General features: G+C 43.5%; 21 non-coding genes and 1 pseudogene across 21 annotated transcripts in view; all 22 read right to left on the bottom strand.

Moving 5' to 3' along the window:
* Positions 1 to 117, bottom strand: part of LOC136757977 (5S ribosomal RNA) — a 119-nt gene extending 2 nt beyond the window's left edge. Inside the window, exon 1 of the ribosomal RNA XR_010819786.1 lies at positions 1 to 117. This exon is cut by the window's left edge and continues 2 nt beyond it. This is a non-coding gene — a ribosomal RNA (5S ribosomal RNA).
* Positions 118 to 1,183: 1,066 nt separating this feature from the next.
* Positions 1,184 to 1,302, bottom strand: LOC136757978 (5S ribosomal RNA). Its single transcript, XR_010819787.1, has one exon. It is a non-coding gene; the product is annotated as a 5S ribosomal RNA (ribosomal RNA).
* A 1,055-nt stretch (positions 1,303 to 2,357) lies between these two features.
* LOC136756170 (5S ribosomal RNA) lies at positions 2,358 to 2,476 on the bottom strand. Its single transcript, XR_010818271.1, has one exon. It is a non-coding gene; the product is annotated as a 5S ribosomal RNA (ribosomal RNA).
* A 1,066-nt stretch (positions 2,477 to 3,542) lies between these two features.
* Positions 3,543 to 3,661, bottom strand: LOC136755871 (5S ribosomal RNA). The gene has a single exon (XR_010817981.1). It is a non-coding gene; the product is annotated as a 5S ribosomal RNA (ribosomal RNA).
* Positions 3,662 to 4,716: 1,055 nt separating this feature from the next.
* LOC136756486 (5S ribosomal RNA) lies at positions 4,717 to 4,835 on the bottom strand. Its single transcript, XR_010818567.1, has one exon. It is a non-coding gene; the product is annotated as a 5S ribosomal RNA (ribosomal RNA).
* Positions 4,836 to 5,890: 1,055 nt separating this feature from the next.
* Positions 5,891 to 5,999, bottom strand: LOC136757602 (uncharacterized; annotated as a pseudogene).
* A 1,058-nt stretch (positions 6,000 to 7,057) lies between these two features.
* On the bottom strand, positions 7,058 to 7,176 carry LOC136756228 (5S ribosomal RNA). Its single transcript, XR_010818326.1, has one exon. It is a non-coding gene; the product is annotated as a 5S ribosomal RNA (ribosomal RNA).
* A 1,069-nt stretch (positions 7,177 to 8,245) lies between these two features.
* On the bottom strand, positions 8,246 to 8,364 carry LOC136757979 (5S ribosomal RNA). The gene has a single exon (XR_010819788.1). It is a non-coding gene; the product is annotated as a 5S ribosomal RNA (ribosomal RNA).
* A 1,058-nt stretch (positions 8,365 to 9,422) lies between these two features.
* On the bottom strand, positions 9,423 to 9,541 carry LOC136756229 (5S ribosomal RNA). Its single transcript, XR_010818327.1, has one exon. It is a non-coding gene; the product is annotated as a 5S ribosomal RNA (ribosomal RNA).
* Positions 9,542 to 10,610: 1,069 nt separating this feature from the next.
* On the bottom strand, positions 10,611 to 10,729 carry LOC136757980 (5S ribosomal RNA). Its single transcript, XR_010819789.1, has one exon. It is a non-coding gene; the product is annotated as a 5S ribosomal RNA (ribosomal RNA).
* Positions 10,730 to 11,795: 1,066 nt separating this feature from the next.
* On the bottom strand, positions 11,796 to 11,914 carry LOC136757981 (5S ribosomal RNA). The gene has a single exon (XR_010819790.1). It is a non-coding gene; the product is annotated as a 5S ribosomal RNA (ribosomal RNA).
* Positions 11,915 to 12,969: 1,055 nt separating this feature from the next.
* LOC136757982 (5S ribosomal RNA) lies at positions 12,970 to 13,088 on the bottom strand. The gene has a single exon (XR_010819791.1). It is a non-coding gene; the product is annotated as a 5S ribosomal RNA (ribosomal RNA).
* A 1,055-nt stretch (positions 13,089 to 14,143) lies between these two features.
* On the bottom strand, positions 14,144 to 14,262 carry LOC136757097 (5S ribosomal RNA). Its single transcript, XR_010819141.1, has one exon. It is a non-coding gene; the product is annotated as a 5S ribosomal RNA (ribosomal RNA).
* A 1,055-nt stretch (positions 14,263 to 15,317) lies between these two features.
* LOC136757983 (5S ribosomal RNA) lies at positions 15,318 to 15,436 on the bottom strand. The gene has a single exon (XR_010819792.1). It is a non-coding gene; the product is annotated as a 5S ribosomal RNA (ribosomal RNA).
* Positions 15,437 to 16,491: 1,055 nt separating this feature from the next.
* On the bottom strand, positions 16,492 to 16,610 carry LOC136756110 (5S ribosomal RNA). Its single transcript, XR_010818213.1, has one exon. It is a non-coding gene; the product is annotated as a 5S ribosomal RNA (ribosomal RNA).
* A 1,066-nt stretch (positions 16,611 to 17,676) lies between these two features.
* On the bottom strand, positions 17,677 to 17,795 carry LOC136757984 (5S ribosomal RNA). The gene has a single exon (XR_010819793.1). It is a non-coding gene; the product is annotated as a 5S ribosomal RNA (ribosomal RNA).
* Positions 17,796 to 18,850: 1,055 nt separating this feature from the next.
* On the bottom strand, positions 18,851 to 18,969 carry LOC136757092 (5S ribosomal RNA). The gene has a single exon (XR_010819137.1). It is a non-coding gene; the product is annotated as a 5S ribosomal RNA (ribosomal RNA).
* Positions 18,970 to 20,035: 1,066 nt separating this feature from the next.
* Positions 20,036 to 20,154, bottom strand: LOC136756466 (5S ribosomal RNA). Its single transcript, XR_010818549.1, has one exon. It is a non-coding gene; the product is annotated as a 5S ribosomal RNA (ribosomal RNA).
* A 1,055-nt stretch (positions 20,155 to 21,209) lies between these two features.
* LOC136756579 (5S ribosomal RNA) lies at positions 21,210 to 21,328 on the bottom strand. Its single transcript, XR_010818654.1, has one exon. It is a non-coding gene; the product is annotated as a 5S ribosomal RNA (ribosomal RNA).
* Positions 21,329 to 22,383: 1,055 nt separating this feature from the next.
* LOC136756911 (5S ribosomal RNA) lies at positions 22,384 to 22,502 on the bottom strand. The gene has a single exon (XR_010818963.1). It is a non-coding gene; the product is annotated as a 5S ribosomal RNA (ribosomal RNA).
* A 1,055-nt stretch (positions 22,503 to 23,557) lies between these two features.
* LOC136756913 (5S ribosomal RNA) lies at positions 23,558 to 23,676 on the bottom strand. The gene has a single exon (XR_010818965.1). It is a non-coding gene; the product is annotated as a 5S ribosomal RNA (ribosomal RNA).
* Positions 23,677 to 24,731: 1,055 nt separating this feature from the next.
* Positions 24,732 to 24,850, bottom strand: LOC136757574 (5S ribosomal RNA). Its single transcript, XR_010819564.1, has one exon. It is a non-coding gene; the product is annotated as a 5S ribosomal RNA (ribosomal RNA).
* Between the last annotated feature and the right edge of the window lie 72 nt (positions 24,851 to 24,922).

Here is a 24,922-nt window from a genome sequence, read left to right on the forward strand (position 1 = left end):
CTTACAGCACCTGGTATTCCCAGGCGGTCTCCCATCCAAGTACTGACCAGGCCCGAGCCTGCTTAGCTTCCGAGATCGGACGAGATCGGGCGTATTCAGGCTAGTATGGCCGTAAGCCAGGGAGGCTGTCCCTGACGCTCTACTTAAAGGGAAGGCAATATCCGTTTCTGCCGTTCATACTTACAGTTGAACTGTCTCTCTACTCTAAAGCCCGGGACACACCAGCGCGCCGCAGACAGTCCCTGCTAACACGCCACGTTGTGGCAACATTGTGGCAACGTTGTGCGTTAGCTGGGGTGCCACACCAGACCGGAACTATATATTACAAAACGAACACATTCTCTTGATAAAACAGCTGTAATTGAGTGCCTGACACGCCAGTCAAGCGCAATCTTGAGAAGGTGTGCATTTCAGTAAGGATTTCAATTGACATGCAGTATGAAACTGAAAGGAGGTTGCATCACTATGATGCATAACATTGCATGTATTGTATTTTCAAGTGTGTGCATTCATCCTGTTGTCATTTTGTTTTGAAAGCAGAAGAATCATTCAACAGGTTGCTGAGACAAATGTAAACCAGTAAAACATATGAAGAGAAACAAACCTTGAATATAAGTTCAGTTGTTTAAACATTTGACAAACTATGGTGAGGGGGTAAGAAAACACACAAATCCAGCAGCTCCTGTATTTCAATACACCAGAACCCAATATTATTGGCGAGTCGGGTAGTCCATCATCACAGTTCGAGGGCAGGCATCATTTCAGTAATTTCATCCCGTTGCATTCACATCCGTGCCTTGAATGAGATTGAATGTGATCTTTGCTCTCAAGTATTTTCCCAAGTTTTACACTTTCGTGCTTTGCATGAATGGGAATGGAACCGTGTGTGTTGAATGAGGCTCCTTGTGAGCACTGAACTTTGTCCGGTGGAGTTCCTTTTTGTGTTGCTGTAATTGTGTCATTTCTCGATGAGAAAGATTAGGCAACATTTAGTCACTTCTAGCCATGATGCTCAATTTATTTACGAATGTACACTAGTTACTAGGGACCGTTTACGTTGGAGAACAAGATCTATTCTATGCCTGTGTATTTGGGGAAGTCAAATCTGAAATAATGATGAAATTGCGTGTATCCAAAGTTAAAACTCGTGATTTGTCGCCCTCTGGTGTGTAAAAGATGCAAAAGCTTACAGCACCTGGTATTCCCAGGCGGTCTCCCATCCAAGTACTGACCAGGCCCGAGCCTGCTTAGCTTCCGAGATCGGACGAGATCGGGCGTATTCAGGCTAGTATGGCCGTAAGCCAGGGAGGCTGTCCCTGACGCTCTACTTAAAGGGAAGGCAATATCCGTTTCTTCCGCTCATACTTGCAATTGAACTGTCTCTCTACTCTAAAGTCCGGGACACACCAGCGCGCCGCAGACAGTCCCTGCTAACACGAAACGTTGTGGCAACGTTGTGCGTTAGCTGGGGTGCCACACCAGACCGGAACTATATATTACAAAACGAACACATTGTCTTGATAAAACAGCTGTAATTGAGTGCCTGACACGCCAGTCAAGCGCAATCTTGAGAAGGTGTGCATTTCAGTAAGGATTTCAATTGACATGCAGTATGAAACTGAAAGGAGGTTGCATCACTATGATGCATAACATTGCATGTATTGTATTTTCAAGTGTGTGCATTCATCCTGTTGTCATTTTGTTTTGAAAGCAGAAGAATCATTCAACAGGTTGCTGAGACAAATGTAAACCAGTAAAACATATGAAGAGAAACAAACCTTGAATATAAGTTCAGTTGTTTAAACATTTGACAAACTATGGTGAGGGGGTAAGAAAACACACAAATCCAGCAGCTCCTGTATTTCAATACACCAGAACCCAATATTATTGGCGAGTCGGGTAGTCCATCATCACAGTTCGAGGGCAGGCATCATTTCAGTAATTTCATCCCGTTGCATTCACATCCGTGCCTTGAATGAGATTGAATGTGATCTTTGCTCTCAAGTATGTTCCCAAGTTTTACACTTTCGTGCTTTGCATGAATGGGAATGGAACCGTGTGTGTTGAATGAGGCTCCTTGTGAGCACTGAACTTTGTCCGGTGGAGTTCCTTTTTGTGTTGCTGTAATTGTGTCATTTCTCGATGAGAAAGATTAGGCAACATTTAGTCACTTCTAGCCATGATGCTCAATTTATTTACGAATGTACCCTAGTTACTAGGGACCGTTTACGTTGGAGAACAAGATCTATTGTATGCCTGTGTATTTGGGGAAGTAAAATCTGAAATAATGATGAAATTGCGTGTATCCAAAGTTAAAACTCGTGATTTGTCGCCCTCTGGTGTGTAAAAGATGCAAAAGCTTACAGCACCTGGTATTCCCAGGCGGTCTCCCATCCAAGTACTGACCAGGCCCGAGCCTGCTTGGCTTCCGAGATCGGACGAGATCGGGCGTATTCAGGCTAGTATGGCCGTAAGCCAGGGAGGCTGTCCCTGACGCTCTACTTAAAGGGAAGGCAATATCCGTTTCTGCCGTTCATACTTACAGTTGAACTGTCTCTCTACTCTAAAGCCCGGGACACACCAGCGTGCCGCAGACAGTCCCTGCTAACACGCCACGTTGTGGCAACATTGTGGCAACGTTGTGCGTTAGCTGGGGTGCCACACCAGACCGGAACTATATTTTACAAAACGAACACATTGTCTTGATAAAACAGCTGTAATTGAGTGCCTGACACGCCAGTCAAGCGCAATCTTGAGAAGGTGTGCATTTCAGTAAGGATTTCAATTGACATGCAGTATGAAACTGAAAGGAGGTTGCATCACTATGATGCATAACATTGCATGTATTATATTTTCAAGTGTGTGCATTCATCCTGTTGTCATTTTGTTTTGAAAGCAGAAGAATCATTCAACAGGTTGCTGAGACAAATGTAAACCAGTAAAACATATGAAGAGAAACAAACCTTGAATATAAGTTCAGTTGTTTAAACATTTGACAAACTATGGTGAGGGGGTAAGAAAACACACAAATCCAGCAGCTCCTGTATTTCAATACACCAGAAGCCAATATTATTGGCGAGTCGGGTAGTCCATCATCACAGTTCGAGGGCAGGCATCATTTCAGTAATTTCATCCCGTTGCATTCACATCCGTGCCTTGATTGAGATTGAATGTGATCTTTGCTCTCAAGTATGTTCCCAAGTTTTACACTTTCGTGCTTTGCATGAATGGGAATGGAACCGTGTGTGTTGAATGAGGCTCCTTGTGAGCACTGAACTTTGTCCGGTGGAGTTCCTTTTTGTGTTGCTGTAATTGTGTCATTTCTCGATGAGACAGATTAGGCAACATTTAGTCACTTCTAGCCATGATGCTCAATTTATTTACGAATGTACCCTAGTTACTAGGGACCGTTTACGTTGGAGAACAAGATCTATTGTATGCCTGTGTATTTGGGGAAGTCAAATCTGAAATAATGATGAAATTGCGTGTATCCAAAGTTAAAACTCGTGATTTGTCGCCCTCTGGTGTGTAAAAGATGCAAAAGCTTACAGTACCTGGTATTCCCAGGCGGTCTCCCATCCAAGTACTAACCAGGCCCGAGCCTGCTTAGCTTCCGAGATCGGATGAGATCGGGCGTATTCAGGCTAGTATGGCCGTAAGCCAGGGAGGCTGTCCTTGACCCTCTACTTAAAGGGAAGGCAATATCCGTTTCTGCCGCTCATACTTGCAGTTGAACTGTCTCTCTACTCTAAAGTCCGGGACACACCAGCACGCTGCAGACAGTCCCTGCTAACACGAAACGTTGTGGCAACGTTGTGCGTTAGCTGGGGTGCCACACCAGACCGGAACTATATTTTACAAAACGAACACATTGTCTTGATAATACAGCTGTAATTGAGTGCCTGACACGCCAGTCAAGCGCAATCTTGAGAAGGTGTGCATTTCAGTAAGGATTTCAATTGACATGCAGTATGAAACTGAAAGGAGGTTGCATCACTATGATGCATAACATTGCATGTATTGTATTTTCAAGTGTGTGCATTCATCCTGTTGTCATTTTGTTTTGAAAGCAGAAGAATCATTCAACAGGTTGCTGAGACAAATGTAAACCAGTAAAACATATGAAGAGAAACAAACCTTGAATATAAGTTCAGTTGTTTAAACATTTGACAAACTATGGTGAGGGGGTAAGAAAACACACAAATCCAGCAGCTCCTGTATTTCAATACACCAGAACCCAATATTATTGGCGAGTCGGGTAGTCCATCATCACAGTTCGAGGGCAGGCATCATTTCAGTAATTTCATCCCGTTGCATTCACATCCGTGCCTTGAATGAGATTGAATGTGATCTTTGCTCTCAAGTATGTTCCCAAGTTTTACACTTTCGTGCTTTGCATGAATGGGAATGGAACCGTGTGTGGTGAATGAGGCTCCTTGTGAGCACTGAACTTTGTCCGGTGGAGTTCCTTTTTGTGTTGCTGTAATTGTGTCATTTCTCGATGAGAAAGATTAGGCAACATTTAGTCACTTCTAGCCATGATGCTCAATTTATTTACGAATGTACCCTAGTTACTAGGGACCGTTTACGTTGGAGAACAAGATCTATTGTATGCCTGTGTATTTGGGGAAGTCAAATCTGAAATAATGATGAAATTGCGTGTATCCAAAGTTAAAACTCGTGATTTGTCGCCCTCTGGTGTGTAAAAGATGCAAAAGCTTACAGCACCTGGTATTCCCAGGCGGTCTCCCATCCAAGTACTGACCAGACCCGAGCCTGCTTAGCTTCCGAGATCGGACGAGATCGGGCGTATTCAGGCTAGTATGGCCGTAAGCCAGGGAGGCTGTCCCTGACGCTCTACTTAAAGGGAAGGCAATATCCGTTTCTGCCGCTCATACTTGCAGTTGAACTGTCTCTCTACTCTAAAGTCCGGGACACACCAGCGCGCCGCAGACAGTCCCTGCTAACACGAAACGTTGTGGCAACGTTGTGCGTTAGCTGGGGTGCCACACCAGACCGGAACTATATATTACAAAACTAACACATTGTCTTGATAAAACAGCTGTAATTGAGTGCCTGACACGCCAGTCAAGCGCAATCTTGAGAAGGTGTGCATTTCAGTAAGGATTTCAATTGACATGCAGTATGAAACTGAAAGGAGGTTGCATCACTATGATGCATAACATTGCATGTATTGTATTTTCAAGTGTGTGCATTCATCCTGTTGTCATTTTGTTTTGAAAGCAGAAGAATCATTCAACAGGTTGCTGAGACAAATGTAAACCAGTAAAACATATGAAGAGAAACAAACCTTGAATATAAGTTCAGTTGTTTAAACATTTGACAAACTATGGTGAGGGGGTAAGAAAACACACAAATCCAGCAGCTCCTGTATTTCAATACACCAGAACCCAATATTATTGGCGAGTCGGGTAGTCCATCATCACAGTTCGAGGGCAGGCATCATTTCAGTAATTTCATCCCGTTGCATTCACATCCGTGCCTTGAATGAGATTGAATGTGATCTTTGCTCTCAAGTATGTTCCCAAGTTTTACACTTTCGTGCTTTGCATGAATGGGAATGGAACCGTGTGTGTTGAATGAGGCTCCTTGTGAGCACTGAACTTTGTCCGGTGGAGTTCCTTTTTGTGTTGCTGTAATTGTGTCATTTCTCGATGAGAAAGATTAGGCAACATTTAGTCACTTCTAGCCATGATGCTCAATTTATTTACGAATGTACCCTAGTTACTAGGGACCGTTTACGTTGGAGAACAAGATCTATTGTATGCCTGTGTATTTGGGGAAGTCAAATCTGAAATAATGATGAAATTGCGTGTATCCAAAGTTAAAACTCGTGATTTGTCGCCCTCTGGTGTGTAAAAGATGCAAAAGCTTACAGCACCTGGTATTCCCAGGCGGTCTCCCATCCAAGTACTGACCAGGCCCGAGCCTGCTTAGCTTCCGAGATCGGGCGTATTCAGGCTAGTATGGCCGTAAGCCAGGGAGGCTGTCCCTGACGCTCTACTTAAAGGGAAGGCAATATCCGTTTCTGCCGCTCATACTTGCAAATGAACTGTCTCTCTACTCTAAAGTCCGGGACACACCAGCGCGCCGCAGACAGTCCCTGCTAACACGAAACGTTGTGGCAACGTTGTGCGTTAGCTGGGGTGCCACACCAGACCGGAACTATATATTACAAAACGAACACATTGTCTTGATAAAACAGCTGTAATTGAGTGCCTGACACGCCAGTCAAGCGCAATCTTGAGAAGGTGTGCATTTCAGTAAGGATTTCAATTGACATGCAGTATGAAACTGAAAGGAGGTTGCATCACTATGATGCATAACATTGCATGTATTGTATTTTCAAGTGTGTGCATTCATCCTGTTGTCATTTTGTTTTGAAAGTAGAAGAATCATTTTTGCTGAGGTTGCTGAGACAAATGTAAACCAGTAAAACATATGAAGAGAAACAAACCTTGAATATAAGTTCAGTTGTTTAAACATTTGACAAACTATGGTGAGGGGGTAAGAAAACACACAAATCCAGCAGCTCCTGTATTTCAATACACCAGAACCCAATATTATTGGCGAGTCGGGTAGTCCATCATCACAGTTCGAGGGCAGGCATCATTTCAGTAATTTCATCCCGTTGCATTCACATCCGTGCCTTGAATGAGATTGAATGTGATCTTTGCTCTCAAGTATGTTCCCAAGTTTTACACTTTCGTGCTTTGCATGAATGGGAATGGAACCATGTGTGTTGAATGAGGCTCCTTGTGAGCACTGAACTTTGTCCGGTGGAGTTCCTTTTTGTGTTGCTGTAATTGTGTCATTTCTCGATGAGAAAGATTAGGCAACATTTAGTCACTTCTAGCCATGATGCTCAATTTATTTATGAATGTACCCTAGTTACTAGGGACCGTTTACGTTGGAGAACAAGATCTATTGTATGCCTGTGTATTTGGGGAAGTCAAATCTGAAATAATGATGAAATTGCGTGTATCCAAAGTTAAAACTCGTGATTTGTCGCCCTCTGGTGTGTAAAAGATGCAAAAGCTTACAGCACCTGGTATTCCCAGTCGGTCTCCCATCCAAGTACTGACCAGGCCCGAGCCTGCTTAGCTTCCGAGATCGGACGAGATCGGGCGTATTCAGGCTAGTATGGCCGTAAGCCAGGGAGGCTGTCCCTGACGCTCTACTTAAAGGGAAGGCAATATCCGTTTCTGCCGTTCATACTTACAGTTGAACTGTCTCTCTACTCTAAAGCCCGGGACACACCAGCGCACCGCAGACAGTCCCTGCTAACACGCCACGTTGTGGCAACATTGTGGCAACGTTGTGCGTTAGCTGGGGTGCCACACCAGACCGGAACTATATATTACAAAACGAACACATTGTCTTGATAAAACAGCTGTAATTGAGTGCCTGACACGCCAGTCAAGCGCAATCTTGAGAAGGTGTGCATTTCAGTAAGGATTTCAATTGACATGCAGTATGAAACTGAAAGGAGGTTGCATCACTATGATGCATAACATTGCATGTATTGTATTTTCAAGTGTGTGCATTCATCCTGTTGTCATTTTGTTTTGAAAGTAGAAGAATCATTTTTGCTGAGGTTGCTGAGACAAATGTAAACCAGTAAAACATATGAAGAGAAACAAACCTTGAATATAAGTTCAGTTGTTTAAACATTTGACAAACTATGGTGAGGGGGTAAGAAAACACACAAATCCAGCAGCTCCTGTATTTCAATACACCAGAACCCAATATTATTGGCGAGTCGGGTAGTCCATCATCACAGTTCGAGGGCAGGCATCATTTCAGTAATTTCATCCCGTTGCATTCACATCCGTGCCTTGAATGAGATTGAATGTGATCTTTGCTCTCAAGTATGTTCCCAAGTTTTACACTTTCGTGCTTTGCATGAATGGGAATGGAACCGTGTGTGTTGAATGAGGCTCCTTGTGAGCACTGAACTTTGTCCGGTGGAGTTCCTTTTTGTGTTGCTGTAATTGTGTAATTTCTCGATGAGAAAGATTAGGCAACATTTAGTCACTTCTAGCCATGATGCTCAATTTATTTACGAATGTACCCTAGTTACTAGGGACCGTTTACGTTGGAGAACAAGATCTATTGTATGCCTGTGTATTCGGGGAAGTCAAATCTGAAATAATGATGAAATTGCGTGTATCCAAAGTTAAAACTCGTGATTTGTCGCCCTCTGGTGTGTAAAAGATGCAAAAGCTTACAGCACCTGGTATTCCCAGGCGGTCTCCCATCCAAGTACTGACCAGGCCCGAGCCTGCTTAGCTTCCGAGATCGGACGAGATCGGGCGTATTCAGGCTAGTATGGCCGTAAGCCAGGGAAGCTGTCCCTGACGCTCTACTTAAAGGGAAGGCAATATCCGTTTCTGCCGCTCATACTTGCAGTTGAACTGTCTCTCTACTCTAAAGTCCGGGACACACCAGCGCGCCGCAGACAGTCCCTGCTAACACGAAACGTTGTGGCAACGTTGTGCGTTAGCTGGGGTGCCACACCAGACCGGAACTATATATTACAAAACGAACACATTGTCTTGATAAAACAGCTGTAATTGAGTGCCTGACACGCCAGTCAAGCGCAATCTTGAGAAGGTGTGCATTTCAGTAAGGATTTCAATTGACATGCAGTATGAAACTGAAAGGAGGTTGCATCACTATGATGCATAACATTGCATGTATTGTATTTTCAAGTGTGTGCATTCATCCTGTTGTCATTTTGTTTTGAAAGTAGAAGAATCATTTTTGCTGAGGTTGCTGAGACAAATGTAAACCAGTAAAACATATGAAGAGAAACAAACCTTGAATATAAGTTCAGTTGTTTAAACATTTGACAAACTATGGTGAGGGGGTAAGAAAACACACAAATCCAGCAGCTCCTGTATTTCAATACACCAGAACCCAATATTATTGGCGAGTCGGGTAGTCCATCATCACAGTTCGAGGGCAGGCATCATTTCAGTAATTTCATCCCGTTGCATTCACATCCGTGCCTTGAATGAGATTGAATGTGATCTTTGCTCTCAAGTATGTTCCCAAGTTTTACACTTTCGTGCTTTGCATGAATGGGAATGGAACCATGTGTGTTGAATGAGGCTCCTTGTGAGCACTGAACTTTGTCCGGTGGAGTTCCTTTTTGTGTTGCTGTAATTGTGTCATTTCTCGATGAGAAAGATTAGGCAACATTTAGTCACTTCTAGCCATGATGCTCAATTTATTTATGAATGTACCCTAGTTACTAGGGACCGTTTACGTTGGAGAACAAGATCTATTGTATGCCTGTGTATTTGGGGAAGTCAAATCTGAAATAATGATGAAATTGCGTGTATCCAAAGTTAAAACTCGTGATTTGTCGCCCTCTGGTGTGTAAAAGATGCAAAAGCTTACAGCACCTGGTATTCCCAGTCGGTCTCCCATCCAAGTACTGACCAGGCCCGAGCCTGCTTAGCTTCCGAGATCGGACGAGATCGGGCGTATTCAGGCTAGTATGGCCGTAAGCCAGGGAGGCTGTCCCTGACGCTCTACTTAAAGGGAAGGCAATATCCGTTTCTGCCGTTCATACTTACAGTTGAACTGTCTCTCTACTCTAAAGCCCGGGACACACCAGCGCACCGCAGACAGTCCCTGCTAACACGCCACGTTGTGGCAACATTGTGGCAACGTTGTGCGTTAGCTGGGGTGCCACACCAGACCGGAACTATATATTACAAAACGAACACATTGTCTTGATAAAACAGCTGTAATTGAGTGCCTGACACGCCAGTCAAGCGCAATCTTGAGAAGGTGTGCATTTCAGTAAGGATTTCAATTGACATGCAGTATGAAACTGAAAGGAGGTTGCATCACTATGATGCATAACATTGCATGTATTGTATTTTCAAGTGTGTGCATTCATCCTGTTGTCATTTTGTTTTGAAAGTAGAAGAATCATTTTTGCTGAGGTTGCTGAGACAAATGTAAACCAGTAAAACATATGAAGAGAAACAAACCTTGAATATAAGTTCAGTTGTTTAAACATTTGACAAACTATGGTGAGGGGGTAAGAAAACACACAAATCCAGCAGCTCCTGTATTTCAATACACCAGAACCCAATATTATTGGCGAGTCGGGTAGTCCATCATCACAGTTCGAGGGCAGGCATCATTTCAGTAATTTCATCCCGTTGCATTCACATCCGTGCCTTGAATGAGATTGAATGTGATCTTTGCTCTCAAGTATGTTCCCAAGTTTTACACTTTCGTGCTTTGCATGAATGGGAATGGAACCGTGTGTGTTGAATGAAGCTCCTTGTGAGCACTGAACTTTGTCCGGTGGAGTTCCTTTTTGTGTTGCTGTAATTGTGTCATTTCTCGATGAGAAAGATTAGGCAACATTTAGTCACTTCTAGCCATGATGCTCAATTTATTTACGAATGTACCCTAGTTACTAGGGACCGTTTACGTTGGAGAACAAGATCTATTGTATGCCTGTGTATTTGGGGAAGTCAAATCTGAAATAATGATGAAATTGCGTGTATCCAAAGTTAAAACTTGTGATTTGTCGCCCTCTGGTGTGTAAAAGATGCAAAAGCTTACAGCACCTGGTATTCCCAGGCGGTCTCCCATCCAAGTACTGACCAGGCCCGAGCCTGCTTAGCTTCCGAGATCGGACGAGATCGGGCGTATTCAGGCTAGTATGGCCGTAAGCCAGGGAGGCTGTCCCTGACGCTCTACTTAAAGGGAAGGCAATATCCGTTTCTGCCGTTCATACTTACAGTTGAACTGTCTCTCTACTCTAAAGCCCGGGACACACCAGCGCGCCGCAGACAGTCCCTGCTAACACGCCACGTTGTGGCAACATTGTGGCAACGTTGTGCGTTAGCTGGGGTGCCACACCAGACCGGAACTATATATTACAAAACGAACACATTCTCTTGATAAAACAGCTGTAATTGAGTGCCTGACACGCCAGTCAAGCGCAATCTTGAGAAGGTGTGCATTTCAGTAAGGATTTCAATTGACATGCAGTATGAAACTGAAAGGAGGTTGCATCACTATGATGCATAACATTGCATGTATTGTATTTTCAAGTGTGTGCATTCATCCTGTTGTCATTTTGTTTTGAAAGCAGAAGAATCATTCAACAGGTTGCTGAGACAAATGTAAACCAGTAAAACATATGAAGAGAAACAAACCTTGAATATAAGTTCAGTTGTTTAAACATTTGACAAACTATGGTGAGGGGGTAAGAAAACACACAAATCCAGCAGCTCCTGTATTTCAATACACCAGAACCCAATATTATTGGCGAGTCGGGTAGTCCATCATCACAGTTCGAGGGCAGGCATCATTTCAGTAATTTCATCCCGTTGCATTCACATCCGTGCCTTGAATGAGATTGAATGTGATCTTTGCTCTCAAGTATTTTCCCAAGTTTTACACTTTCGTGCTTTGCATGAATGGGAATGGAACCGTGTGTGTTGAATGAGGCTCCTTGTGAGCACTGAACTTTGTCCGGTGGAGTTCCTTTTTGTGTTGCTGTAATTGTGTCATTTCTCGATGAGAAAGATTAGGCAACATTTAGTCACTTCTAGCCATGATGCTCAATTTATTTACGAATGTACACTAGTTACTAGGGACCGTTTACGTTGGAGAACAAGATCTATTCTATGCCTGTGTATTTGGGGAAGTCAAATCTGAAATAATGATGAAATTGCGTGTATCCAAAGTTAAAACTCGTGATTTGTCGCCCTCTGGTGTGTAAAAGATGCAAAAGCTTACAGCACCTGGTATTCCCAGGCGGTCTCCCATCCAAGTACTGACCAGGCCCGAGCCTGCTTAGCTTCCGAGATCGGACGAGATCGGGCGTATTCAGGCTAGTATGGCCGTAAGCCAGGGAGGCTGTCCCTGACGCTCTACTTAAAGGGAAGGCAATATCCGTTTCTTCCGCTCATACTTGCAATTGAACTGTCTCTCTACTCTAAAGTCCGGGACACACCAGCGCGCCGCAGACAGTCCCTGCTAACACGAAACGTTGTGGCAACGTTGTGCGTTAGCTGGGGTGCCACACCAGACCGGAACTATATATTACAAAACGAACACATTGTCTTGATAAAACAGCTGTAATTGAGTGCCTGACACGCCAGTCAAGCGCAATCTTGAGAAGGTGTGCATTTCAGTAAGGATTTCAATTGACATGCAGTATGAAACTGAAAGGAGGTTGCATCACTATGATGCATAACATTGCATGTATTGTATTTTCAAGTGTGTGCATTCATCCTGTTGTCATTTTGTTTTGAAAGCAGAAGAATCATTCAACAGGTTGCTGAGACAAATGTAAACCAGTAAAACATATGAAGAGAAACAAACCTTGAATATAAGATCAGTTGTTTAAACATTTGACAAACTATGGTGAGGGGGTAAGAAAACACACAAATCCAGCAGCTCCTGTATTTCAATACACCAGAACCCAATATTATTGGCGAGTCGGGTAGTCCATCATCACAGTTCGAGGGCAGGCATCATTTCAGTAATTTCATCCCGTTGCATTCACATCCGTGCCTTGAATGAGATTGAATGTGATCTTTGCTCTCAAGTATGTTCCCAAGTTTTACACTTTCGTGCTTTGCATGAATGGGAATGGAACCGTGTGTGTTGAATGAGGCTCCTTGTGAGCACTGAACTTTGTCCGGTGGAGTTCCTTTTTGTGTTGCTGTAATTGTGTCATTTCTCGATGAGAAAGATTAGGCAACATTTAGTCACTTCTAGCCATGATGCTCAATTTATTTACGAATGTACCCTAGTTACTAGGGACCGTTTACGTTGGAGAACAAGATCTATTGTATGCCTGTGTATTTGGGGAAGTCAAATCTGAAATAATGATGAAATTGCGTGTATCCAAAGTTAAAACTCGTGATTTGTCGCCCTCTGGTGTGTAAAAGATGCAAAAGCTTACAGCACCTGGTATTCCCAGGCGGTCTCCCATCCAAGTACTGACCAGGCCCGAGCCTGCTTAGCTTCCGAGATCGGACGAGATCGGGCGTATTCAGGCTAGTATGGCCGTAAGCCAGGGAAGCTGTCCCTGACGCTCTACTTAAAGGGAAGGCAATATCCGTTTCTGCCGCTCATACTTGCAGTTGAACTGTCTCTCTACTCTAAAGTCCGGGACACACCAGCGCGCCGCAGACAGTCCCTGCTAACACGAAACGTTGTGGCAACGTTGTGCGTTAGCTGGGGTGCCACACCAGACCGGAACTATATTTTACAAAACGAACACATTGTCTTGATAAAACAGCTGTAATTGCGTGCCTGACACGCCAGTCAAGCGCAATCTTGAGAAGGTGTGCATTTCAGTAAGGATTTCAATTGACATGCAGTATGAAACTGAAAGGAGGTTGCATCACTATGATGCATAACATTGCATGTATTGTATTTTCAAGTGTGTGCATTCATCCTGTTGTCATTTTGTTTTGAAAGCAGAAGAATCATTCAACAGGTTGATGAGACAAATGTAAACCAGTAAAACATATGAAGAGAAACAAACCTTGAATATAAGTTCAGTTGTTTAAACATTTGACAAACTATGGTGAGGGGGTAAGAAAACACACAAATCCAGCAGCTCCTGTATTTCAATACACCAGAACCCAATATTATTGGCGAGTCGGGTAGTCCATCATCACAGTTCGAGGGCAGGCATCATTTCAGTAATTTCATCCCGTTGCATTCACATCCGTGCCTTGAATGAGATTGAATGTGATCTTTGCTCTCAAGTATGTTCCCAAGTTTTACACTTTCGTGCTTTGCATGAATGGGAATGGAACCGTGTGTGTTGAATGAGGCTCCTTGTGAGCACTGAACTTTGTCCGGTGGAGTTCCTTTTTGTGTTGCTGTAATTGTGTCATTTCTCGATGAGAAAGATTAGGCAACATTTAGTCACTTCTAGCCATGATGCTCAATTTATTTACGAATGTACCCTAGTTACTAGGGACCGTTTACATTGGAGAACAAGATCTATTGTATGCCTGTGTATTTGGGGAAGTCAAATCTGAAATAATGATGAAATTGCGTGTATCCAAAGTTAAAACTCGTGATTTGTCGCCCTCTGGTGTGTAAAAGATGCAAAATCTTACAGCACCTGGTATTCCCAGGCGGTCTCCCATCCAAGTACTGACCAGGCCGGAGCCTGCTTAGCTTCCGAGATCGGACGAGATCGGGCGTATTCAGGCTAGTATGGCCGTAAGCCGGGGAGGCTGTCCCTGATGCTCTACTTAAAGGGAAGGCAATATCCGTTTCTGCCGCTCATACTTGCAGTTGAACTGTCTCTCTACTCTAAAGTCCGGGACACACCAGCGCGCCGCAGACAGTCCCTGCTAACACGAAACGTTGTGGCAACGTTGTGCGTTAACTGGGGTGCCACACCAGACCGGAACTATATTTTACAAAACGAACACATTGTCTTGATAATACAGCTGTAATTGAGTGCCTGACACGCCAGTCAAGCGCAATCTTGAGAAGGTGTGCATTTCAGTAAGGATTTCAATTGACATGCAGTATGAAACTGAAAGGAGGTTGCATCACTATGATGCATAACATTGCATGTATTGTATTTTCAAGTGTGTGCATTCATCCTGTTGTCATTTTGTTTTGAAAGCAGAAGAATCATTCAACAGGTTGCTGAGACAAATGTAAACCAGTAAAACATATGAAGAGAAACAAACCTTGAATATAAGTTCAGTTGTTTAAACATTTGACAAACTATGGTGAGGGGGTAAGAAAACACACAAATCCAGCAGCTCCTGTATTTCAATACACCAGAACCCAATATTATTGGCGAGTCGGGTAGTCCATCATCACAGTTCGAGGGCAGGCATCATTTCAGTAATTTCATCCCGTTGCATTCACATCCGTGACTTGAATGAGATTGAATGTGATCTTTGCTCTCAAGTATGTTCCCAAGTTTTACACTTTCGTGCTTTGCATGAATGGGAATGGAACCGTGTGTGTTGAATGAGGCTCCTTGTGAGCACTGAACTTTGTCCGGTGGAGTTCCTTTTTGTGTTGCTGTAATTGTGTCATTTCTCGATGAGAAAGATTAGGCAACATTTAGTCACTTCTAGCCATGATGCTCAATTTATTTACGAATGTACCCTAGTTACTAGGGACCGTTTACGTTGGAGAACAAGATCTATTGTATGCCTGTGTATTTGGGGAAGTCAAATCTGAAATAATGATGAAATTGCGTGTATCCAAAGTTAAAACTCGTGATTTGTCGCCCTCTGGTGTGTAAAAGATGCAAAAGCTTACAGCACCTGGTATTCCCAGGCGGTCTCCCATCCAAGTACTGACCAGGCCCGAGCCTGCTTAGCTTCCGAGATCGGACGAGATCGGGCGTATTCAGGCTAGTATGGCCGTAAGCCGGGGAAGCTGTCCCTGACGCTCTACTTAAAGGGAAGGCAATATCCGTTTCTGCCGCTCATACTTGCAGTTGAACTGTCTCTCTACTCTAAAGTCCGGGACACACCAGCGCGCCGCAGACAGTCCCTGCTAACACGAAACGTTGTGGCAACGTTGTGCGTTAGCTGGGGTGCCACACCAGACCGGAACTATATTTTACAAAACGAACACATTGTCTTGATAAAACAGCTGTAATTGAGTGCCTGACACGCCAGTCAAGCGCAATCTTGAGAAGGTGTGCATTTCAGTAAGGATTTCAATTGACATGCAGTATGAAACTGAAAGGAGGTTGCATCACTATGATGCATAACATTGCATGTATTGTATTTTCAAGTGTGTGCATTCATCCTGTTGTCATTTTGTTTTGAAAGCAGAAGAATCATTCAACAGGTTGCTGAGACAAATGTAAACCAGTAAAACATATGAAGAGAAACAAACCTTGAATATAAGTTCAGTTGTATAAACATTTGACAAACTATGGTGAGGGGGTAAGAAAACACACAAATCCAGCAGCTCCTGTATTTCAATACACCAGAACCCAATATTATTGGCGAGTCGGGTAGTCCATCATCACAGTTCGAGGGCAGGCATCATTTCAGTAATTTCATCCCGTTGCATTCACATCCGTGCCTTGAATGAGATTGAATGTGATCTTTGCTCTCAAGTATGTTCCCAAGTTTTACACTTTCGTGCTTTGCATGAATGGGAATGGAACCGTGTGTGTTGAATGAGGCTCCTTGTGAGCACTGAACTTTGTCCAGTGGAGTTCCTTTTTGTGTTGCTGTAATTGTGTCATTTCTCGATGAGAAAGATTAGGCAACATTTAGTCACTTCTAGCCATGATGCTCAATTTATTTACGAATGTACCCTAGTTACTAGGGACCGTTTACGTTGGAGAACAAGATCTATTGTATGCCTGTGTATTTGGGGAAGTCAAATCTGAAATAATGATGAAATTGCGTGTATCCAAAGTTAAAACTCGTGATTTGTCGCCCTCTGGTGTGTAAAAGATGCAAAAGCTTACAGCACCTGGTATTCCCAGGCGGTCTCCCATCCAAGTACTGACCAGGCCAGAGCCTGCTTAGCTTCCGAGATCGGACGAGATCGGGCGTATTCAGGCTAGTATGGCCGTAAGCCAGGGAGGCTGTCCCTGACGCTCTACTTACAGGGAAGGCAATATCCTTTTCTGCCGTTCATACTTACAGTTGAACTGTCTCTCTACTCTAAAGCCCGGGACACACCAGTGCGCCGCAGACAGTCCCTGCTAACACGCCACGTTGTGGCAACGTTGTGGCAACGTTGTGCGTTAGCTGGGGTGCCACACCAGACCGGAACTATATTTTACAAAACGAACACATTGTCTTGATAAAACAGCTGTAATTGAGTGCCTGACACGCCAGTCAAGCGCAATCTTGAGAAGGTGTGCATTTCAGTAAGGATTTCAATTGACATGCAGTATGAAACTGAAAGGAGGTTGCATCACTATGATGCATAACATTGCATGTATTGTATTTTCAAGTGTGTGCATTCATCCTGTTGTAATTTTGTTTTGAAAGCAGAAGAATCATTCAACAGGTTGCTGAGACAAATGTAAACCAGTAAAACATATGAAGAGAAACAAACCTTGAATATAAGTTCAGTTGTTTAAACATTTGACAAACTATGGTGAGGGGGTAAGAAAACACACAAATCCAGCAGCTCCTGTATTTCAATACACCAGAACCCAATATTATTGGCGAGTCGGGTAGTCCATCATCACAGTTCGAGGGCAGGCATCATTTCAGTAATTTCATCCCGTTGCATTCACATCCGTGCCTTGAATGAGATTGAATGTGATCTTTGCTCTCAAGTATGTTCCCAAGTTTTACACTTTCGTGCTTTGCATGAATGGGAATGGAACCGTGTGTGTTGAATGAGGCTCCTTGTGAACACTGAACTTTGTCCGGTGGAGTTCCTTTTTGTGTTGCTGTAATTGTGTCATTTCTCGATGAGAAAGATTAGGCAACATTTAGTCACTTCTAGCCATGATGCTCAATTTATTTACGAATGTACCCTAGTTACTAGGGACCGTTTACGTTGGAGAACAAGATCTATTGTATGCCTGTGTATTTGGGGAAGTCAAATCTGAAATAATGATGAAATTGCGTGTATCCAAAGTTAAAACTCGTGATTTGTCGCCCTCTGGTGTGTAAAAGATGCAAAAGCTTACAGCACCTGGTATTCCCAGGCGGTCTCCCATCCAAGTACTGACCAGGCCCGAGCCTGCTTAGCTTCCGAGATCGGACGAGATCGGGCGTATTCAGGCTAGTATGGCCGTAAGCCGGGGAAGCTGTCCCTGACGCTCTACTTAAAGGGAAGGCAATATCCGTTTCTGCCGCTCATACTTGCAGTTGAACTGTCTCTCTACTCTAAAGTCCGGGACACACCAGCGCGCCGCAGACAGTCCCTGCTAACACGAAACGTTGTGGCAACGTTGTGCGTTAGCTGGGGTGCCACACCAGACCGGAACTATATTTTACAAAACGAACACATTGTCTTGATAAAACAGCTGTAATTGAGTGCCTGACACGCCAGTCAAGCGCAATCTTGAGAAGGTGTGCATTTCAGTAAGGATTTCAATTGACATGCAGTATGAAACTGAAAGGAGGTTGCATCACTATGATGCATAACATTGCATGTATTGTATTTTCAAGTGTGTGCATTCATCCTGTTGTCATTTTGTTTTGAAAGCAGAAGAATCATTCAACAGGTTGCTGAGACAAATGTAAACCAGTAAAACATATGAAGAGAAACAAACCTTGAATATAAGTTCAGTTGTATAAACATTTGACAAACTATGGTGAGGGGGTAAGAAAACACACAAATCCAGCAGCTCCTGTATTTCAATACACCAGAACCCAATATTATTGGCGAGTCGGGTAGTCCATCATCACAGTTCGAGGGCAGGCATCATTTCAGTAATTTCATCCCGTTGCATTCACATCCGTGCCTTGAATGAGATTGAATGTGATCTTTGCTCTCAAGTATGTTCCCAAGTTTTACACTTTCGTGCTTTGCATGAATGGGAATGGAACCGTGTGTGTTGAATGAGGCTCCTTGTGAGCACTGAACTTTGTCCGGTGGAGTTCCTTTTTGTGTTGCTGTAATTGTGTCATTTCTCGATGAGAAAGATTAGGCAACATTTAGTCACTTCTAGCCATGATGCTCAATTTATTTACGAATGTACCCTAGTTACTAGGGACCGTTTACGTTGGAGAACAAGATCTATTGTATGCCTGTGTATTTGGAGAAGTCAAATCTGAAATAATGATGAAATTGCGTGTATCCAAAGTTAAAACTCGTGATTTGTCGCCCTCTGGTGTGTAAAAGATGCAAAAGCTTACAGCACCTGGTATTCCCAGGCGGTCTCCCATCCAAGTACTGACCAGGCCAGAGCCTGCTTAGTTTCCGAGATCGGACGAGATCGGGCGTATTCAGGCTAGTATGGCCGTAAGCCAGGGAGGCTGTCCCTGACGCTCTACTTAAAGGGAAGGCAATATCCTTTTCTGCCGTTCATACTTACAGTTGAACTGTCTCTCTACTCTAAAGCCCGGGACACACCAGTGCGCCGCAGACAGTCCCTGCTAACACGCCACGTTGTGGCAACGTTGTGGCAACGTTGTGCGTTAACTGGGGTGCCACACCAGACCGGAACTATATTTTACAAAACGAACACATTGTCTTGATAATACAGCTGTAATTGAGTGCCTGACACGCCAGTCAAGCGCAATCTTGAGAAGGTGTGCATTTCAGTAAGGATTTCAATTGACATGCAGTATGAAACTAAAAGGAGGTTGCATCACTATGATGCATAACATTGCATGTATTGTATTTTCAAGTGTGTGCATTCATCCTGTTGTCATTTTGTTTTGAAAGCAGAAGAATCATTCAACAGGTTGATGAGACAAATGTAAACCAGTAAAACATATGAAGAGAAACAAACCTTGAATATAAGTTCAGTTGTTTAAACATTTGACAAACTATGGTGAGGGGGTAAGAAAACACACAAATCCAGCAGCTCCTGTATTTCAATACACCAGAACCCAATATTATTGGCGAGTCGGGTAGTCCATCATCACAGTTCGAGGGCAGGCATCATTTCAGTAATTTCATCCCGTTGCATTCACATCCGTGCCTTGAATGAGATTGAATGTGATCTTTGCTCTCAAGTATGTTCCCAAGTTTTACACTTTCGTGCTTTGCATGAATGGGAATGGAACCATGTGTGTTGAATGAGGCTCCTTGTGAGCACTGAACTTTGTCCGGTGGAGTTCCTTTTTGTGTTGCTGTAATTGTGTCATTTCTCGAAGAGAAAGATTAGGCAACATTTAGTCACTTCTAGCCATGATGCTCAATTTATTTACGAATGTACCCTAGTTACTAGGGACCGTTTACGTTGGAGAACAAGATCTATTGTATGCCTGTGTATTTGGGGAAGTCAAATCTGAAATAATGATGAAATTGTGTGAATCCAAAGTTAAAACTCGTGATTTGTCGCCCTCTGGTGTGTAAAAGGTGCAAAAGCTTACAGCACCTGGTATTCCCAGGCGGTCTCCCATCCAAGTACTGACCAGGCCGGAGCCTGCTTAGCTTCCGAGATCGGACGAGATCGGGCGTATTCAGGCTAGTATGGCCGTAAGCCTGGGAGGCTGTCCCTGATGCTCTACTTAAAGGGAAGGCAATATCCGTTTCTGCCGCTCATACTTGCAGTTGAACTGTCTCTCTACTCTAAAGTCCGGGACACACCAGCGCGCCGCAGACAGTCCCTGCTAACACGAAACGTTGTGGCAACGTTGTGCGTTAGCTGGGGTGCCACACCAGACCGTAACTGTATTTTACAAAACGAACACATTGTCTTGATAAAACAGCTGTAATTGAGTGCCTGACACGCCAGTCAAGCGCAATCTTGAGAAGGTGTGCATTTCAGTAAGGATTTCAATTGACATGCAGTATGAAACTGAAAGGAGGTTGCATCACTATGATGCATAACATTGCATGTATTGTATTTTCAAGTGTGTGCATTCATCCTGTTGTCATTTTGTTTTGAAAGCAGAAGAATCATTCAACAGGTTGCTGAGACAAATGTAAACCAGTAAAACATATGAAGAGAAACAAACCTTGAATATAAGTTCAGTTGTTTAAACATTTGACAAACTATGGTGAGGGGGTAAGAAAACACACAAATCCAGCAGCTCCTGTATTTCAATACACCAGAACACAATATTATTGGCGAGTCGGGTAGTCCATCATCACAGTTCGAGGGCAGGCATCATTTCAGTAATTTCATCCCGTTGCATTCACATCCGTGCCTTGAATGAGATTGAATGTGATCTTTGCTCTCAAGTATGTTCCCAAGTTTTACACTTTCGTGCTTTGCATGAATGGGAATGGAACCGTGTGTGTTGAATGAGGCTCCTTGTGAACACTGAACTTTGTCCGGTGGAGTTCCTTTTTGTGTTGCTGTAATTGTGTCATTTCTCGATGAGAAAGATTAGGCAACATTTAGTCACTTCTAGCCATGATGCTCAATTTATTTACGAATGTACCCTAGTTACTAGGGACCGTTTACGTTGGAGAACAAGATCTATTGTATGCCTGTGTATTTGGGGAAGTCAAATCTGAAATAATGATGAAATTGCGTGTATCCAAAGTTAAAACTCGTGATTTGTCGCCCTCTGGTGTGTAAAAGATGCAAAAGCTTACAGCACCTGGTATTCCCATGCGGTCTCCCATCCAAGTACTGACCAGGCCGGAGCCTGCTTAGCTTCCGAGATCGGACGAGATCGGGCGTATTCAGGCTAGTATGGCCGTAAGCAGGGGAAGCTGTCCCTGACGCTCTACTTAAAGGGAAGGCAATATCCGTTTCTGCCGCTCATACTTGCAGTTGAACTGTCTCTCTACTCTAAAGTCCGGGACACACCAGCGCGCCGCAGACAGTCCCTGCTAACACGAAAAGTTGTGGCAACGTTGTGCGTTAGCTGGGGTGCCACACCAGACCGGAACTATATTTTACAAAACGAACACATTGTCTTGATAAAACAGCTGTAATTGAGTGCCTGACACGCCAGTCAAGCGCAATCTTGAGAAGGTGTGCATTTCAGTAAGGATTTCAATTGACATGCAGTATGAAACTGAAAGGAGGTTGCATCACTATGATGCATAACATTGCATGTATTGTATTTTCAAGTGTGTGCATTCATCCTGTTGTCATTTTGTTTTGAAAGCAGAAGAATCATTCAACAGGTTGATGAGACAAATGTAAACCAGTAAAACATATGAAGAGAAACAAACCTTGAATATAAGTTCAGTTGTATAAACATTTGACAAACTATGGTGAGGGGGTAAGAAAACACACAAATCCAGCAGCTCCTGTATTTCAATACACCAGAACCCAATATTATTGGCGAGTCGGGTAGTCCATCATCACAGTTCGAGGGCAGGCATCATTTCAGTAATTTCATCCCGTTGCATTCACATCCGTGCCTTGAATGAGATTGAATGTGATCTTTGCTCTCAAGTATGTTCCCAAGTTTTACACTTTCGTGCTTTGCATGAATGGGAATGGAACCGTGTGTGTTGAATGAGGCTCCTTGTGAGCACTGAACTTTGTCCGGTGGAGTTCCTTTCTGTGTTGCTGTAATTGTGTCATTTCTCGATGAGAAAGATTAGGCAACATTTAGTCACTTCTAGCCATGATGCTCAATTTATTTACGAATGTACCCTAGTTACTAGGGACCGTTTACGTTGGAGAACAAGATCTATTGTATGCCTGTGTATTTGGGGAAGTCAAATCTGAAATAATGATGAAATTGCGTGTATCCAAAGTTAAAACTCGTGATTTGTTGCCCTCTGGTGTGTAAAAGATGCAAAAACTTACAGCACCTGGTATTCCCAGGCGGTCTCCCATCCAAGTACTGACCAGGCCCGAGCCTGCTTAGCTTCCAAGATCGGACGAGATCGGGCGTATTCAGGCTAGTATGGCCGTAAGCCAGGGAAGCTGTCCCTGACGCTCTACTTAAAGGGAAGGCAATATCCGTTTCTGTCGCTCATACTTGCTGTTGAACTGTCTCTCTACTCTAAAGTCCGGGACACACCAGCGCGCCGCAGACAGTCCCTGCTAACACGAAACGTTGTGGCAACGTTGTGCGTTAGCTGGGGTGCCACACCAGACCGGAACTATATTTTACAAAACGAACACATTGTCTTGATAATACAGCTGTAATTGAGTTCCTGACACGCCAGTAAAGCGCAATCTTGAGAAGGTGTGCATTTTAAAAAGGATTTCAATTGACATGCAGTATGAAACTGAAAGGAGGTTGCATCACTATGATGCATAACATTGCATGTATTGTATTTTCAAGTGTGTGCATTCATCCTGTTGTCATTTTGTTTTGAAAGCAGAAGAATCATTCAACAGGTTGCTGAGACAAATGTAAACCAGTAAAACATATGAAGAGAAACAAACCTTGAATATAAGTTCAGTTGTTTAAACATTTGACAAACTATGGTGAGGGGGTAAGAAAACACACAAATCCAGCAGCTCCTGTATTTCAATACACCAGAACCCAATATTATTGGCGAGTCGGGTAGTCCATCATCACAGTTCGAGGGCAGGCATCATTTCAGTAATTTCATCCCGTTGCATTCACATCCGTGCCTTGAATGAGATTGAATGTGATCTTTGCTCTCAAGTATGTTCCCAAGTTTTACACTTTCGTGCTTTGCATGAATGGGAATGGAACCGTGTGTGTTGAATGAGGCTCCTTGTGAGCACTGAACTTTGTCCGGTGGAGTTCCTTTTTGTGTTGCTGTAATTGTGTCAATTCTCGATGAGAAAGATTAGGCAACATTTAGTCACTTCTAGCCATGATGCTCAATTTATTTACGAATGTACCCTAGTTACTAGGGACCGTTTACGTTGGAGAACAAGATCTATTGTATGCCTGTGTATTTGGGGAAGTCAAATCTGAAATAATGATGAAATTGCGTGTATCCAAAGTTAAAACTCGTGATTTGTTGCCCTCTGGTGTGTAAAAGATGCAAAAACTTACAGCACCTGGTATTCCCAGGCGGTCTCCCATCCAAGTACTGACCAGGCCCGAGCCTGCTTAGCTTCCAAGATCGGACGAGATCGGGCGTATTCAGGCTAGTATGGCCGTAAGCCAGGGAAGCTGTCCCTGACGCTCTACTTAAAGGGAAGGCAATATCCGTTTCTGTCGCTCATACTTGCTGTTGAACTGTCTCTCTACTCTAAAGTCCGGGACACACCAGCGCGCCGCAGACAGTCCCTGCTAACACGAAACGTTGTGGCAACGTTGTGCGTTAGCTGGGGTGCCACTCCAGACCGGAACTATATTTTACAAAACGAACACATTGTCTTGATAAAACAGCTGTAATTGAGTTCCTGACACGCCTGTCAAGCGCAATCTTGAGAAGGTGTGCATCTCAGTAAGGATTTCAATTGACATGCAGTATGAAACTGAAAGGAGGTTGCATCACTATGATGCATAACATTGCATGTATTGTATTTTCAAGTGTGTGCATTCATCCTGTTGTCATTTTGCTTTGAAAGCAGAAGAATCATTCAACAGGTTGCTGAGACAAATGTAAACCAGTAAAACATATGAAGAGAAACAAACCTTGAATATAAGTTCAGTTGTTTAAACATTTGACAAACTATGGTGAGGGGGTAAGAAAACACACAAATCCAGCAGCTCCTGTATTTCAATACACCAGAACCCAATATTATTGGCGAGTCGGGTAGTCCATCATCACAGTTCGAGGGCAGGCATCATTTCAGTAATTTCATCCCGTTGCATTCACATCCGTGCCTTGATTGAGATTGAATGTGATCTTTGCTCTCAAGTATGTTCCCAAGTTTTACACTTTCGTGCTTTGCATGAATGGGAATGGAACCGTGTGTGTTGAATGAGGCTCCTTGTGAGCACTGAACTTTGTCCGGTGGAGTTCCTTTTTGTGTTGCTGTAATTGTGTCATTTCTCGATGAGAAAGATTAGGCAACATTTAGTCACTTCTAGCCATGATGCTCAATTTATTTACGAATGTACCCTAGTTACTAGGGACCGTTTACGTTGGAGAACAAGATCTATTGTATGCCTGTGTATTTGGGGAAGTCAAATCTGAAATAATGATGAAATTGCGTGTATCCAAAGTTAAAACTCGTGATTTGTCGCCCTCTGGTGTGTAAAAGATGCAAAAGCTTACAGCACCTGGTATTCCCAGGCGGTCTCCCATGCAAGTACTGACCAGGAACGAGCCTGCTTAGCTTCCGAGATCGGACGAGATCTGGCGTATTCAGGCTAGTATGGCCGTAAGCCAGGGAGGCTGTCCCTGACGCTCTACTTAAAGGGAAGGCAATATCCGTTTCTGCTGCTCATACTTGCAGTTG

Source organism: Amia ocellicauda, chromosome 8 (genome assembly GCF_036373705.1).
Source record: "Amia ocellicauda isolate fAmiCal2 chromosome 8, fAmiCal2.hap1, whole genome shotgun sequence".
NCBI lineage: Eukaryota > Metazoa > Chordata > Actinopteri > Amiiformes > Amiidae > Amia > Amia ocellicauda.